At 40.9% G+C, this 14307-nt stretch overlaps 1 pseudogene; it reads left to right on the plus strand.

Moving 5' to 3' along the window:
• Positions 1–332: 332 nt before the first annotated feature.
• On the plus strand, positions 333–7146 carry LOC110122933 (phosphoserine aminotransferase pseudogene; annotated as a pseudogene).
• The last annotated feature ends 7161 nt before the right edge of the window (positions 7147–14307 follow it).

Genomic DNA, 14307 nt, shown 5'->3' on the forward strand with positions numbered 1-14307 from the left:
ACAAGTCTTCCTGTTCTCATATTACTTGTGATATGCTTGCAGATTCTTAGGTTTCTATCTTTAAAATAGCTCTGGTTTGTTGGGAGAATTTTTTCCCCCTGGTTCTTGGCTCATAAATCTTTAAAAGTGCTACTGGTTAACCTCTAACATGTCTAGAAAGCCTGAGAACAATGCAGCAATTATGTGGGGAAGAATTCATGGATGCAATTCTAAGTTTAGAAAAAATGTATATGATAGGCTGAAGTGAGCTGAATTTTCTGAAAAACGTGTGAGTAGTACACGCGAAGGTGTTTAATATTTTAGTGATCGCCCTCTTAGTTCAAGGAGGGGGAATGAGTGTTCTCTCGGTAAGTGACAGTGGTATCACAACATTACTTAGTGCTCCCTGTGACGAGGTCTCCTCAAAGATGAAATTTGTCTGAATTGCCACCTGGATGTTGGTTAGCTTTCCGCTTCTGTATTTTAAGCATGAGTAAGCTTGGGTTCCCTGGTGGCTGAGACGGTAAAAACGTCTGCCTACAATTAGGGAGACCTGGGTTCAATCCCTGAGTCCGGAAGATTCCCCTGGAGAAGGAAATGGCAACCCACTCCAGTACTCTTGCCTGGAAAATCCCATGGATGGAGAAGCTTGGTAGACTACAGTCCATGGGGTTGCAGAGTCGGACACGGCTGAGCAACTTCACTTTCACTTTCCAGCTTGGGTTGCTAAGGGTAGTGTAACCTATTCATGTTGAAATGAGCCCTTTGGAAAAAAATTATCAGTAATGATACTTTAGTCAAATTGTAATTCCTATTGGAAAAAAGTATCCCTGGAGAGAATACAGGCTTTCAGAGTTTTCACTTGTCATTCGGAAGTTAATTATGTAAATAGACCGGTGAAAGTGTTCCTATTTTTGCCTTTGAAAAGTCAAGACTTTGAACACAACCTACTAAAAAATAGGTTGAATTGTCATTTCCATTCTTAACGGCTAAAGAGGGTTTGAACACTGGCAGTTTGAGAAAATTTTCAAGCTTGAAAGAGGCACTGAATATGGAACATTGAACCAGTTGTATAAGCTGATGCATTGAACTTTTAAAATTTAAGTAGTTTCAAAAGTGGCTTCAGCTTAACTTTGTAAATCATCAATATGCCAACAACAATATTGTAGACCAGATTGCACGAAAGTATTTTCAGGAGTGAGAAGGAATTTAAAAATTTTACCTGCTATTCAAATGTTAATAGTTTGCATAATGAGTCTATGCACAGTACTTTAAATTTTGTTGAATGAACCAGCAGTTACTCTTAAGTCTAACCACTGGAATACACAGAATCTTGGGAAAATCAACAGTTTTTCTCTTAACCTTATCATTGAATGTAAAACACCTTACATTGTTGGTACTCTGAAGGGGATTACTGTTCCATATAAAAGATTCGGTCTTGATGGGTTGAGTGTAAATTGAAGTAGCCTTAAATTATTTATCAAAGTTTGCCCATTGTTGGCAAATTTGAAGTGAATTTTTTCTTTTTTTTTTTTTTTTTTTTTTTGGCTGTGTCACGCTCTAGGCAGGATCATAGTTCCCAATAAGGGATCTGAACTCAACGTCCCCGGCAGTGGAAGCCCAGAGTTGTTAACCACTGGACTGCCAAGAAAGTCCCAGCCTAATTTGTTACAGAGGCATTGAACTCTTAGGAAGCAATATTGCAATGTTTCTCAAACTGTTCTAGGACCACCATCAAAATCAACAGTACTTGTTAAATACGAAAATTTTTGGATCACACTAGAGCTCTACTGAACCACCTATTCTATAGAGAGGTGCCAGGAATCTGCATAACAAGTTCCTCAAGTGAACCATAAGTTTCTGTATCTTTTTACTAATTTATCAAATATTTAATTCCTGAGGTGTACATTGTAGCTCCTGAAGAGGCAGTGGTTGTTAGCAAAGACACTTGGAGAGACCAATAATTACAACAGTAAACATAATGGAGCTAGAAGCTTCATAGTACTGTATGTGTTTAAGAAGCAGAAACCAACATCTGTTCATGCACATGAACGTATATACATTAACAAGCATGCTGCTTAAAACATCAAACGGGAAATTACAGTGTGTTGTATGCCCTCTGATCCTCTTACATTTAAGAAATGGGGCATGTATACACAGATTAACATTTACCCAAGCCGGACCTCAGTACTTCAGTCATTTGACTTGTGAGAAATGGATATCTGGAAAAGTAAAGCCCAGACATGTATACGTTTGTCTGTATTTAGAATGGGAAGCTAATCTGAATCAAGGTGGTTGAATGTGCAAGTACACATTGGAAAATGTAAAATGCAAACATTTTGTAGGGTTGGGCTTCCCTGTTTGCTAACTGAGCAACATGCACTAGCAGCAGTGTTGGGGTAAAATGATACACTAGCTACCCTGTGACCTCAAACCTTTCTGTTCACCTCACTTTGTCCAGAACCAGTAAGAATTTCCTAACCTCCCTCTCTATACCTCTCCCCGCTATTTGTCCCTCCTTCCCCAAACTCAAGCCTATAACCCAAGAACCTGTAATTAGGAATAAAGGTTTGGTCACCAAAACCACGCTTTTCAAAACCTTAAACGTTTCCCCCTCCACCTCCCCCCGCGCCTTTTTTTTCCCTAGGCATTCAGGCGGGCTCTGTGTTTCCTGACAAGGGATTAAACCTGCACCCTTAAGCACTGGAAGCTCAGAGTCCTAACCACTGGGCTGCCAGGGAATTCCCGTTTTCCCCTGTTGGATATCTTACTCCCTGGGCTCCTTTTTACCCTGACGTCTTGCTACCGTTAAGGACAGGCTTCATTGGAAAGGAAGGGCCACCTTGTTTACCTAGTAAGAAGAAAGGGTATATATAGTAGGGAGGGAAAGCATAGAATACCTGCTTCTCAGACCAAAGGAGGATAACTGATTTTGATAGTAATGAGGCAGATTTGGCAAAAACAAGAAAGTGCCAGCTAGGTCCCTCCAAGACCTCCCTAGGGTTCAGCCTGGGGCAGGGCAAATGAGAGCAGAAATTTCAGTAAGGTTAAGTAAGATGCCAAACAAGACTGACTTCTATCTGGAACCCTGCCAAGTGTTCCTATGACCACATAAACTAGTAAAGCACAGCAGAATGAAGGCATATCACGTTTGGCAGAGAGAACCTGAGATTTCTTGTTCTCTCAGATTTCCTTTTGCTTCCTATGGGGCATAAGAGGAACACAGTTAAGTGCTAAGGGGCTTTCCATAGGGCCACCATGACAAAAGGGGACAGTTATTGCATAGTGGGAGCTATGTGGTAGACAGCTCAGCCAGGGGCTGACTGGTTGGAGACAGAGCAGAATCTCGAAGGATTGTCAATACCAGTGAAAGCCAAATGAGATCAAGTTGGTCAAGGAAAACCACTGAGCTCAGTGCTGGAGAAACCAAACCACCAGTTACACTAGGTTTGGTTAGTCAGTGGTAACCATAGGGAGAGTAGATGCCAAAATTAAGACACCAGACAAGACTGCGCCTCAGAGGTCAGAGTTTACTGACAAGGCCTTTCACTTTAATCAGAAAACCTAAACCTTCTGCAGTCAGACCTCGAAAAGTCTTGGAAAAGTGGAGGTCAAGAGCTTTTAGTGAAAACAGCCTTAAAGGTCTGATCTTGAACTGAATAATTATCTACCTTGAATTAGATCATTTTAAACTGGAAGAGATCAACCTACTTTTACTTGGCAAGTTTATGTGTTTCTTCTAAAGTCAATGGGAATTCAAACTTAAAAGGAAGAGGGTATAACAGAATTTGGGACCTCTAGAAATCTCTTAAAAGCAGAAAAGGTCAGACTAATACTACCTTACCTACATATGTTCCAGGTGGAGGTGGCCCCAGTTGGGTTAGAGCCTTTATTTGGTAAGATCATGTGACCTTTTTAATCTAGATCATCTATTCATACCTGTGTTTCAAACTGGCACCAAATCTCTGTACAGTTTGGAGTTTAGAACTCTGCGGAATCAGACAGACCACATCATGGCTTGACTGATTCCCTGTCTTATCCGGCTGCCCTCGCTCCCTTTATCTGAGAGCAATTCCCCAGCAAATCCCTGGCGCAAGAATCCCTGGGTTGGGCTCTGCTTCTAGGGACTTGATCTAAGACAGTTGAGCTGGAGCTAGAGCAAAAATTAATTTCACTTTGACATCCTTGACATAGATTTTGATGCAGTAAGTAATGAGACATTGAATTATCTCCTGAAGAAGGAGTGAGAATTTTTTTTACTTAATGAGGAATAGCTGCATTCTATTAGGAGTATTTTTGAAGGTATATGTATGGAAATAAAATTGTTTTTGATGCTGAACAGCAATAAGGGTGAATTTTGATAAATAATACAGCATCAGTTTTTCTTTTCTAATAGAACCCAGGTTTCTTTTTAGATTTTTTTCTCTCCCAGTTGTATATAGACTTCATGAGATAGAAATCTTGGTCATTTGAGATGCCTTATCTCCCAGAAGTGTAGGCATTTGACCCAGACTTGCCCAACAATGCACTTTTTCCTGGGATTTGTACCTTGAACAAAATAATGGAAACAAGGTAAAATTATCATATTTTTTCAGCAGCATCAGTAGAACCTTGGGTGGTTTCTGCTCTCAATATTCTAGAACTGCCTGATTTCTGTTTACATACCACGTTCCCCAGCCTTCCCATCCATCCCGAGAGATTTTTCACAACTTCCTCATTTTTTTTTTGTATTTATTTTTATTTGGCTACACCAGATCTTAGTTGTTGCATATAGGATCTTTATTTGAGTCATGTGAATTCTTAGTTGCGGAATCTAGTTCCCTGACCAGGTATTGAACCCAGGCCCCCTGCATTGGGAATGCAGAGTCTTAGCCACTTGATCACCAGGCAAGTCCCATTTGTGACTTTTTTAAAAATTAATTTTCCTTAAATTAATTAGCTGATTACTTGCTATTATATGCAGCCCATCAAATGAAAAAACTTTTCCATTAATTTTTATTGAGACATAGTTGATATACAATATTATATAAGTTGCAGGTGTACAACATAGTGAGTTACAATTTTTAGTTATACTCTATAGTTATTATAAAATATTTGCTACATTCCCTGTGTGTATAGTATATACCCCAGTAGCCTATTTATTTTACACATAGTAGTTTGTACCTCTTAATCCACTACCCCAGTCTTTCCTCTCCCCCTTTCCCTCTTCCCACTCCTAACCACTAGTTTGTGCTCTGAGTCTACTTCTGTTATATTCACTAGTTTGTTGAATTTTTTAGATTCCATGTGTTAGTGATATCACACAGTATTTGTCTTTGTCTGGCTTATTCCACTAAGCGTAATTTGTCCAAGTCCATCCGTGTTGTTGCATTAAGGGGTTTTTCTTGTACAGGCAGCATTGCTAATTTCAGGGAGGAGAGCCACAAAGTGTGGGTGAGAGCTTCCTGCTCCACCGCAGCTGCCACTGCTGCAACCAGTGTCACCTGGGCCTTCACAGCGATGCCACTTGGGGCATAAATCAGTCATTTTCTAGGAGAGTGACAGGCCCTATCTCAAGGCTGCCACTGAACATAACAGAGCAACTAGCAATGTGCCCCGAGTTTCTGGCTTTCTCTTTCACTTTCAGACTTTGATAAAATACCACACCTCACAGGCAGTGGATCTGCCTTCCCTAATAGTCACCGAAGCGCTGGATGATGCAATCTGAAATGCTAGTGGAGTTGGAGTTAACTCCCAGCAGGGAAGTTCAGTTCAGTCGCTCAGTCATGTCTGACTCTTTGCAGCCCCATGAACTGCAGCATGCCAGGCTTCCCTGTCCATCACCAACTCCCAAAGTCTACACAAACTCATGTCCATCGCGTCGGTGATGCCATCTAGCCATCTCATCCTCTGTCGTCCCCTTCTCCTGCCTTCAGTCTTTCCCAGCATCAGGGTCTTTTCAAATGAGTCGGGTCTTCCCATCATGTCGCCAAAGTATTGGAGTTTCAGCTTCAGCATCAGTCCTTCCAATGAATATTCAGGACTGATTTCCTTTAGGATTGACTGGTTGAATCTCCTTGCAGTCCAAGGGACTCTCGAGAGTCTTCTCCAACACCACAGTTCAAAAGCATCAATTCTAAGGCGCTCAGCTTTCTTTATAGTCCAACTCTCACATGGCCAGCAGGGAAACCTCTGACCATAAGAAAATAGAAGAGAGATGCTCACTGCCCTCTAATAGATCCTCTCTGGCCAACTCTACCCATGCCGCTACCTGAAGACACCTGGAGATAGGTGGTCAATTTCAGCTCAGGCCACCAAGCTACGGAGCTCTGTGTTGTTAGAGAGATAGAAAGAATTATTAGGCCACAAAGGAGCTGGCATTCATGTTCTTGAAATGAGCTACAGACTATCAGCTTTAGCTAAGATTATTAATAACATATAGAATCTTGTGCAGAAATTGTTAGCCATTGCAGACAATGATTTTTGTGCAAAGAGGAGGGTTGGTTGAGCCAGTTCCATGCTGTCCCCTTAAACCTGATTGACCTGAAAGTAGGAAGGTGTGCCAGCCATTTGATGACAAGAGCTTGGTCAGCTAAGGCCCCAGAAGCCTTGAAGTTTGGGAACTGTGAATGTCATCCATTCTAAACTTAGAAGTTACAGGAAAATTCTGAATCCAAGCCCCTGGAACCTCAATCAGGTCACCTCCAGCATGTATTACTGCACAAATGAGACCAGGCCCAGAGCAGAATTTTACTTTGTTCCTGATGTCAAGGCGGGCAGTGCCTGCTTTTTGACATGTCCTCAAATTTCCCATATAAACCAGTTTGACGTTTAAAAGTTTGCTGTCATTTTTGACGGTGCCCAGAAGAATGCTGGCTCTGTAAGGGTCACAGTGGTGATATTTCAAGATATCTTGCTAGGGTTTGCCCTCAGAGAGTGCCCTTGCATTGTGGAATACAAAGTGCAGACCGGAAACAGTACTTTATTCAACACAGCTCCCTACCTTGCTTCTACAGCATCAGCTTGGTCTTGGAGTAGATCAAAAATAACAGTGGCAAAAGAGAAAGAATAACAGTGGCAAAGGACTTCCCTGGCGATCCAGTGGTTAAGACACCATGTTTTCACTACAGGGGTGAGGGTCTGATCTCTGGTCAAGGAAATCTCCCCCTCCAAAAAAAAAAAGAATAACAGTGGTGAAGCAGCCATGAAGCTTAGTTCCATCAAATCTCAAATGAATTCTTAAGGATTCTGTGTATATCTAGTGAAACCCAGAATAGAAGCAAGACGAATATTTCACTCTGCATTGGCAATGCCAATGGAGATGCTGCTTTAGAATAAAAGATTTCTTGCTAAAGCTCTTGAATTCAATATAATCTCCTTGAAAGGGCATGGGTCTGTGGGAGGTATCATGGCTTCTCTGAATAATGGTGGCAGGATAGAAGATGTTCAGAAGTTGGTAGCCTCCATGAAAAATTCTTTGGAGATGTGTCAGTGATGAACACATCCTAACCAATATGCACTCTGTCCTTGAATAGTATCTTGGGAATTGCTCCAAAAAACCTTAACAAACATGGCATTTTTCTTGAATGGACATGTTATTATGGCTTCCCATGTGGCTCAGGGGTAAAGAATCCGCCTGACAATGGAGAAGGGAAGCGTTCTGTCTCTGGGTCAGGAAGATACAGATTCTTCTTTTTCAAGGAACAACAGCAAAATATCCACAGCTGGTGGGACTTGCATGCATGCCATCAGTTGCTTCAATCGTGTCCAACTCTGCAACCACATGGACCTTAGACCACCAGGCTCCTCTGTCTGAGGGATTTCCCAGGCCAAGAATACTGGAGTGGGTTGGGTTGCCATTTCCTCCTCCAGGGGATCTTGCCAACCCAGGGATCAAACCCACATCTCCTGCATTGCAGGCAGATTCTTTATACTGAGTCACCGGGGATTCCCCACTTGGAACTGAAGTGTTTTAGAAATCTTCCTCTTGCTTTTCTAACAAACTAGCTTAGGTTGCCTGTGCTGCTACTTTTTCTAGCTGGATCTCAGTATTCAGACTTGATTGTGGACTTAATTATGCAAATTACAGTTAATTGTATCTCGAGGCACACAAACACACAGCGTGGGGGCTGGATGGTGTCCTCTAGGAGCGTGATTCTTGATCCTTTACAAAATGATAACATTGGGGTCTTCTGGGTTCCAAAGCTGTTAGTTCAGGGTGACACCAACGGCGTGCTGAGTGTTCAGAAATTCCAGACTAAACAGCGAACTGGAGATTGTTCTCTGTACTGTTAAATTCTCATCAAGAGATTAAAGTGACATCCTACATGTTTATACAGCAAAGTCTGTTTTTACTACCAAATAGTTTATAACCCTATGCATTTATATTTCCAATAATGTGGTTCTCAGTAATAAGTTTAGAGATTTTTAGAATTTGATAGAATCTTTGACTTCTTGCATTATAGTATTATCTTAGCAATAGTTGTGGCCCTCTCCTCTTCCACCCTCCCTCCCTTTTAAAAAAAGATTTAGAAGTTCTCAGGTTCACTTTTGTTTTCCTTTGAAAGAGTAGAAAAGAAGGTTGGTTGATTGGCTCTTTTTTAGTTAAGCCATTGAACTAAAATTCTCTGTTAAACTCTCTTATCCTTTGTTCACTTGAATGTTCTCTTTATAGTATTTGAACAGAGGGATACTGTGAATTCTGGAAGATCTTTCCTGAACAGTCTTTTTCCCTACTGTTTAGACACAGTCAGAAGTTTATGTTGAAAGGTAAAGAACATTAAAATCTTAAAACTTCAAAAGAAGAAAGAAAGAGAGGAGAATTTCCTCTCCTTTCTCCCTCCACAAACCGCTCTGAGCTACAGTTTCTACGAGTAGTTTGTCCAGTGTGGTGTAGGCTGTTTCAAAGTTGTGTCTCTTCCAGGCTCCCCACAAAGCAGTAGCCAGCATACATACCATGTCACTTCCTATTACTTGCCAACTAAACCTCCTCTTTCCCTCTCCCTCACTATCAATGCCCTCAGAATACACCTCATAGATAAAACATTAGCACTTAATCCCTGCCTCAGCTTCTGTCACCATAGTATTCTTTCGTATTTATTTATTTTTGCACTTTTTAAAAGCAGATTTTTCACATATGTTAGTGTTGTGAATCTCCTCTCTGCCCACACCTTTTTTTTCCCCTGCTACTATCTAAGTGATCTACTGCCAACTGGCACCAATTCTCCAAATCAAAGTATGCATTGCAAATACAATTGTGTGATCCTTTACTAAAAAATACACGCAATCTGCCTACTTCTGTTCTTCAGAGTCTCTCCCGAATATTTCGGTAGTTTTTTTTTTTTGGTTGGTTGGTTGGTTTCTTCCAGTTTTGAGATATAATTGACATGCAGCACTGTATAAGTTTAAGGTGTACAGCATAATGATTTGATTTACATACATCAATTTTATTGTGAAGTGATGATCATAAGAAGTTCAGTTGAACATCCGTTACTTCATATAGGTGCAAAATTAAAGAAAGGAAATGTGTTTTTCTTACAATCAAAACTCTTAGGATTTACTCCGTTAGCAGCTTTCATATATAACATCCAGCAATGTTAATTATATTTGGCATGTTGTACACTAAAATAGTACTTATAACTGGAAGTTCATAACTTCTGGCTGCCTTCATTCAATTTCTCCCCCCACCCCCCGCCACTTCCACATATTTGAATATCAGTTCTGGAAACTTCTTTAGCTTGTCTTTAAGCAGTGCAACCACCCCTTTCTTGATGATTTCCAGACTCCATTCCACTGACAGCTCAGCTCCAGCTTGTAGCAACCTTAAGCTAATGGTGATTACCAGACCAATATTTTGTGTTATATTCCTGAAATGAAGTGTGGTGAGTTCAAAATTGTTCAAAGAAACCACATGTGCAAGCAGTGCATACACCAAGTCTGGATGGTGGTGAGAATTTGGCAGGCAGGCAGGAATTGATGATCTCTAATATCATTCAAATCACTTTTTCAGTGACATTTAAGTCTTGTTTGTAATCTGCTAAAGGAACTTCACTGGAATTCAGCAAACCTCTCAAGGACTGTCTAGCTTATTCCAGAACTTTGTTGTATAATCTGTACACAGCAAGGAAAGTAATTAGACTATCAGTTTACTGTAAAAGGATACAACACAGGAACAGCCAGATGCAAGAGATGGATAGGGCAAGGTATACAGGAAGGGATGTAGAGTGCTCATGCTCTTCCATCATGTTACTTTCCCTGAATCTCACAAATCTGGAAGCTCTGAACTGAGTTGTTGTTTTGTTTTGTTTTGTTTATAATACTTCTTCCTCCAAAGTAGAAAATATTAATATTTCACTAGCTAAAAGTAAACTATGGTTCAAAAAAAATTCTAATTGGTTTTGAACAATAGTAAGAATGTTAATGATCTATAATGGAAATGATACAGTTATCCTCAAGAGTTTTCATCAGAAGGAGTCCATTCTGTCCCTAATCCAAGCCTGTAGGTAGGATATTTTACATACAATAAGAATAGAATAGGAAGAGAAGAGCCTTCAATGTTACTAAGAAAACTAGGATAATTCCCTGATAGCTCAGTTGATAAAGAATCCTCCTGCAATACAGGAGACCCCGGTTTGACTCCTGGGTCAGCGAAGATCTACTGGAGAAGGGATAGGCTACCCACTCCAGTATTCTTGGGCTTCCCTTGTGGCTCAGCTGGTAAAGAATCTGCCTGCAGTGCAGGAGAGCTGGATCTCATCCCTGGGTTGGGAAGAACCCTGGAGAAGGGAACAGCTACCCACTCCAGTATACTGGCCTGGAGAATTCCATCAGTCCATGGGGTCACAAAGAGTCAGACATGACTGAGCGACTTTCATTTTCACTTTCACAGTGCCCTAGAAGTTGAGAGTGAATTTTAAGAAAGTAGTCAATTTTAAGGGGCTTCCCAGATGGCGCCAGTGGTAAAAAAAAATAAAAATAAAAAACCCACCTGCCAGTGCAGGAGATTAAGAGATGGGGGTTCTATGCCTGGGTTGGGAAGATCCCCTGGAGGAGGGAATGGCAAGCTGGTTCAGTATTCTTGCCTGGAGAATCCTGTGGACAGGGGAACCTGGCAGGCAGTCTATAGTGTCGAAGAGTTGAACACGACTGAAGTAACTTGGCACTCACGCATGTAGTCAATTTTAAATGCTATATATGGATAAATCAAGGAAAAACTGAACTGGAAAATTACACAGTAGTGAACTATATCTCTTTTCTGTTAAGTCTTCTTGGGGCTTTAGTCTGTTGATCACTTTGGGAGAGTCAGGAGAAATGAAAACAACAGATATCCTACCTTCACAAAATCCATTTTATTCTTTGTTTTCCTCCTTCTACATGTATCAGAAACTACTCCTATCTAGCCATTGTCCCCTACTCCCATATAGTCTATTGTCCATCCATTGCTCCAGCCAACTTTTGCAACTTATGCTCAAAAATGCATTTTAGCTCATTTTCTTTAAGTATCTGTCATAATCAATCATGATGGAAAACAGCAGATGTAGCAATGATTGTTGCCAATGCTTGAAATTTAATTCAGCTATTCAGATTGAAGGTTCTCCTGATAATTGGAATAATCAAACTTGATTACCGGTCAGGAGGGGGAAAAGTGACAGGGACACAACATCATTGATCATGCCTCCCTCTTGAATCTTCTCTTCAAAAGCCTATGCCTAAGGGATAGGGCTTTTGGTAAAGGTTTTCAAAAGAAACATACTCACTTGGTATGTTTCCTTGGCCCTTTAGAGCCATCTTACAACTGTAAAGCCACATACTAAAGACAGACAGAAAACGAGGAGCCTAGTTCCTTGCTGACATTCTCAAATAGCTGCACCAGCCCTGGAGTGTCTGCTTCTGTAGTTCTTATGGTATGATAATAACAATCTCTTTTTCATTTAGTCACTGGAGTCTGGTTTTCTGTTGCTCAAGTATAACTCTACCCAGACATTTGATTGTCCACTTTTCCCACTAGATCATAAGATGTCAGATAGGATCTGCTACCTGTGTAAGCTAGGATGCTTTCATAGAAAATAACAGAAAATCCAACTCAAAATGGCTTTAACTATGAGGAAGTTTATTAACTCAGATAATTGGAGATCTAGAAGACAAACTTAAGAGTAGACATAATCCCATGATTCCAGTTCCATTTCTCTCTCTGCCATTCTTTCAACTTCCCCTATATGTAGACTTCCTGTTCCAGTATCAGAAGGACTGTAGTGGAGGCTTCACTGATGGCTCAGTGGTAAAGAATCCACCTGCCAATGCAGGAGACATGGGTTTGATCCCTGATGCAGGAAGATTCCATGTGCTGCGGAGAAACTTAAGGCTGCTCACCACAACTGTTGACCCTGTGCTCTAGAGCTCGAGTTCTGGCAACAAAAAAAGCCACTGCAATGGGAAGCCCGTGCACCTCAATTAGAGAGTAGTCCCCTGCTCGCCACAACCAGAGGAAGCCTCACAAAGCAACAAAGACCCAGCACAGCCAAAAAGTAATTATTTTTAAAAGAACTGTAGCAATTTCAAGCCTCATACCCAAGAATAACTATGTCCAGAAGAATTGTGAATCACTTAAAGTTCTCCTGGAAAAGTTTTTCTGGAAGCAGCCTTCAAACCTATTCTTACAACTCACTGAGGTGAACTGGGGAACATGCATGATCCTAATCCAATTTCTGGCAAGAGGGTAATATTACCCTTAGACCAGTCCAGACCTCTGGAGCTGAGGATGCTGTGATACATCAACTGTGGATGAGAGAGGGATTTCTGAACATTAGAATTCTGTTGGGAAGAAATTCTGACAAAGGAAGGCAAGGATGTTGAGGAGGTAAATAACTCACTTTTTGTATTCCCTGCATCTTGCAAACATACTTAAAAAAAAAAAAAAAAAACCTCCACCTACACATGCAAAGTTTACACTTTATCTCAACAAGTTTCTTGAGAGGAGGAAGCATGTTTTACTTCTGTTTATACTACTCCTGTGTCTAACTCAATAGCCTGAACATAGTAGAATTCAAGTTGTTGATTTTTCTGTCAACAAGCCTCAGAAAATAGCTTAAATTATTTAACCTCTTGGATTCTTTTGTAGATTGCTATAACTTTTTGCTAATCAATCAACTTTTTTTTTCTTTTGGCCACATGGCTTGCAGGATGTTTAGTTGCCCACCAGGGACTGAAGCTGGGACAACAGCCATGAAAGTGCCAATTCTTAACTACTAGACCACCAGGGAACTCTGTACTAATCAACTTCTTTGACTCCCAAGACTTAGAACTGCTGGGATAGTCAATAGGTTGACATTTATTCAATAACTGTGTTACTGTACTAATTACTTTTTCAGGGAGAGCAAATCGTCAGAGAGCCAATGGCACCCCACTCCAGTATTCTTGCCTGGAAAATCCCATGGACGGCAGAGCCTGGTAGGCTGCAGTCCATTGGGTCGCTAAAAGAGTCGGGCACGACTCAGCGACTTCACTTTCATTTTTCATTTTCATGCGTTGGAGAAGGAAATGGCAACCCACTCCAGTATTCTTGCCTGGAGAATCCCCGGGATGGCGGAGACTAGTGGGCTGCCGTCTATGGGGTTGCACAGAGTCGGACATGACTGAAGCGATTCAGCAGCAGCAGCAGCAGCAGCAAATCGTATTGAAGTTCTTAAAGTTCGTTTTTCTCATCCAAATGGAGAAACTAGAGGGATGAAGATGTTCTGCTTTCCTAGGGGCACAGTTGTCAGACTTAAAGGTTCCAAATCCTCCCCAAATTCAGTAACTAGAGATGACTACTGATGATTGTTTTTAATAGTTGATTTTCAAAGATGTGAACATGTAATATGACCCATGGAAAAAAGGAGAAAAAAATATTTGCCTCCTTTCTAAAATTTCATCACTAGGCAAATTTGGGTCATTCTAAAATTCTTTCCTCATCCTACTACAAAGTTTGTGTTTTGTTTTTTGTTGTTTTTAAAGTTTGGGGTTGTGAGGGGATACTTATATCTTCTAATAATGTCTCCTCAGTTGATTAGAGCCACTGACATAGTCCCTACTTGACCAGGATAGTTGGCATTGCTAAGCTTGGTTAACAGAAAGTGCCTTTGACTGGAGCTCTCATCTCAGCCTAGACCACTGCTGTGACCAGGGACTGACCACTGAACCACTCAGTTTCTCTAGCAAAACCGGGGATTACAGTTGCTGCTTTTGACATGGCCCAAGACTAACTGGGATTCAGTATTTCAGTATTTAAGCACAAATCCAGACACACAAGATTAATTTAACCATTTAAATAGATGTTTCCTCACCAATTTCCCCAAACATTCCAACCAGTCC

Source organism: Odocoileus virginianus, chromosome 31, assembly GCF_023699985.2.
Source record: "Odocoileus virginianus isolate 20LAN1187 ecotype Illinois chromosome 31, Ovbor_1.2, whole genome shotgun sequence".
Classification (NCBI taxonomy): Eukaryota; Metazoa; Chordata; class Mammalia; order Artiodactyla; family Cervidae; genus Odocoileus; species Odocoileus virginianus.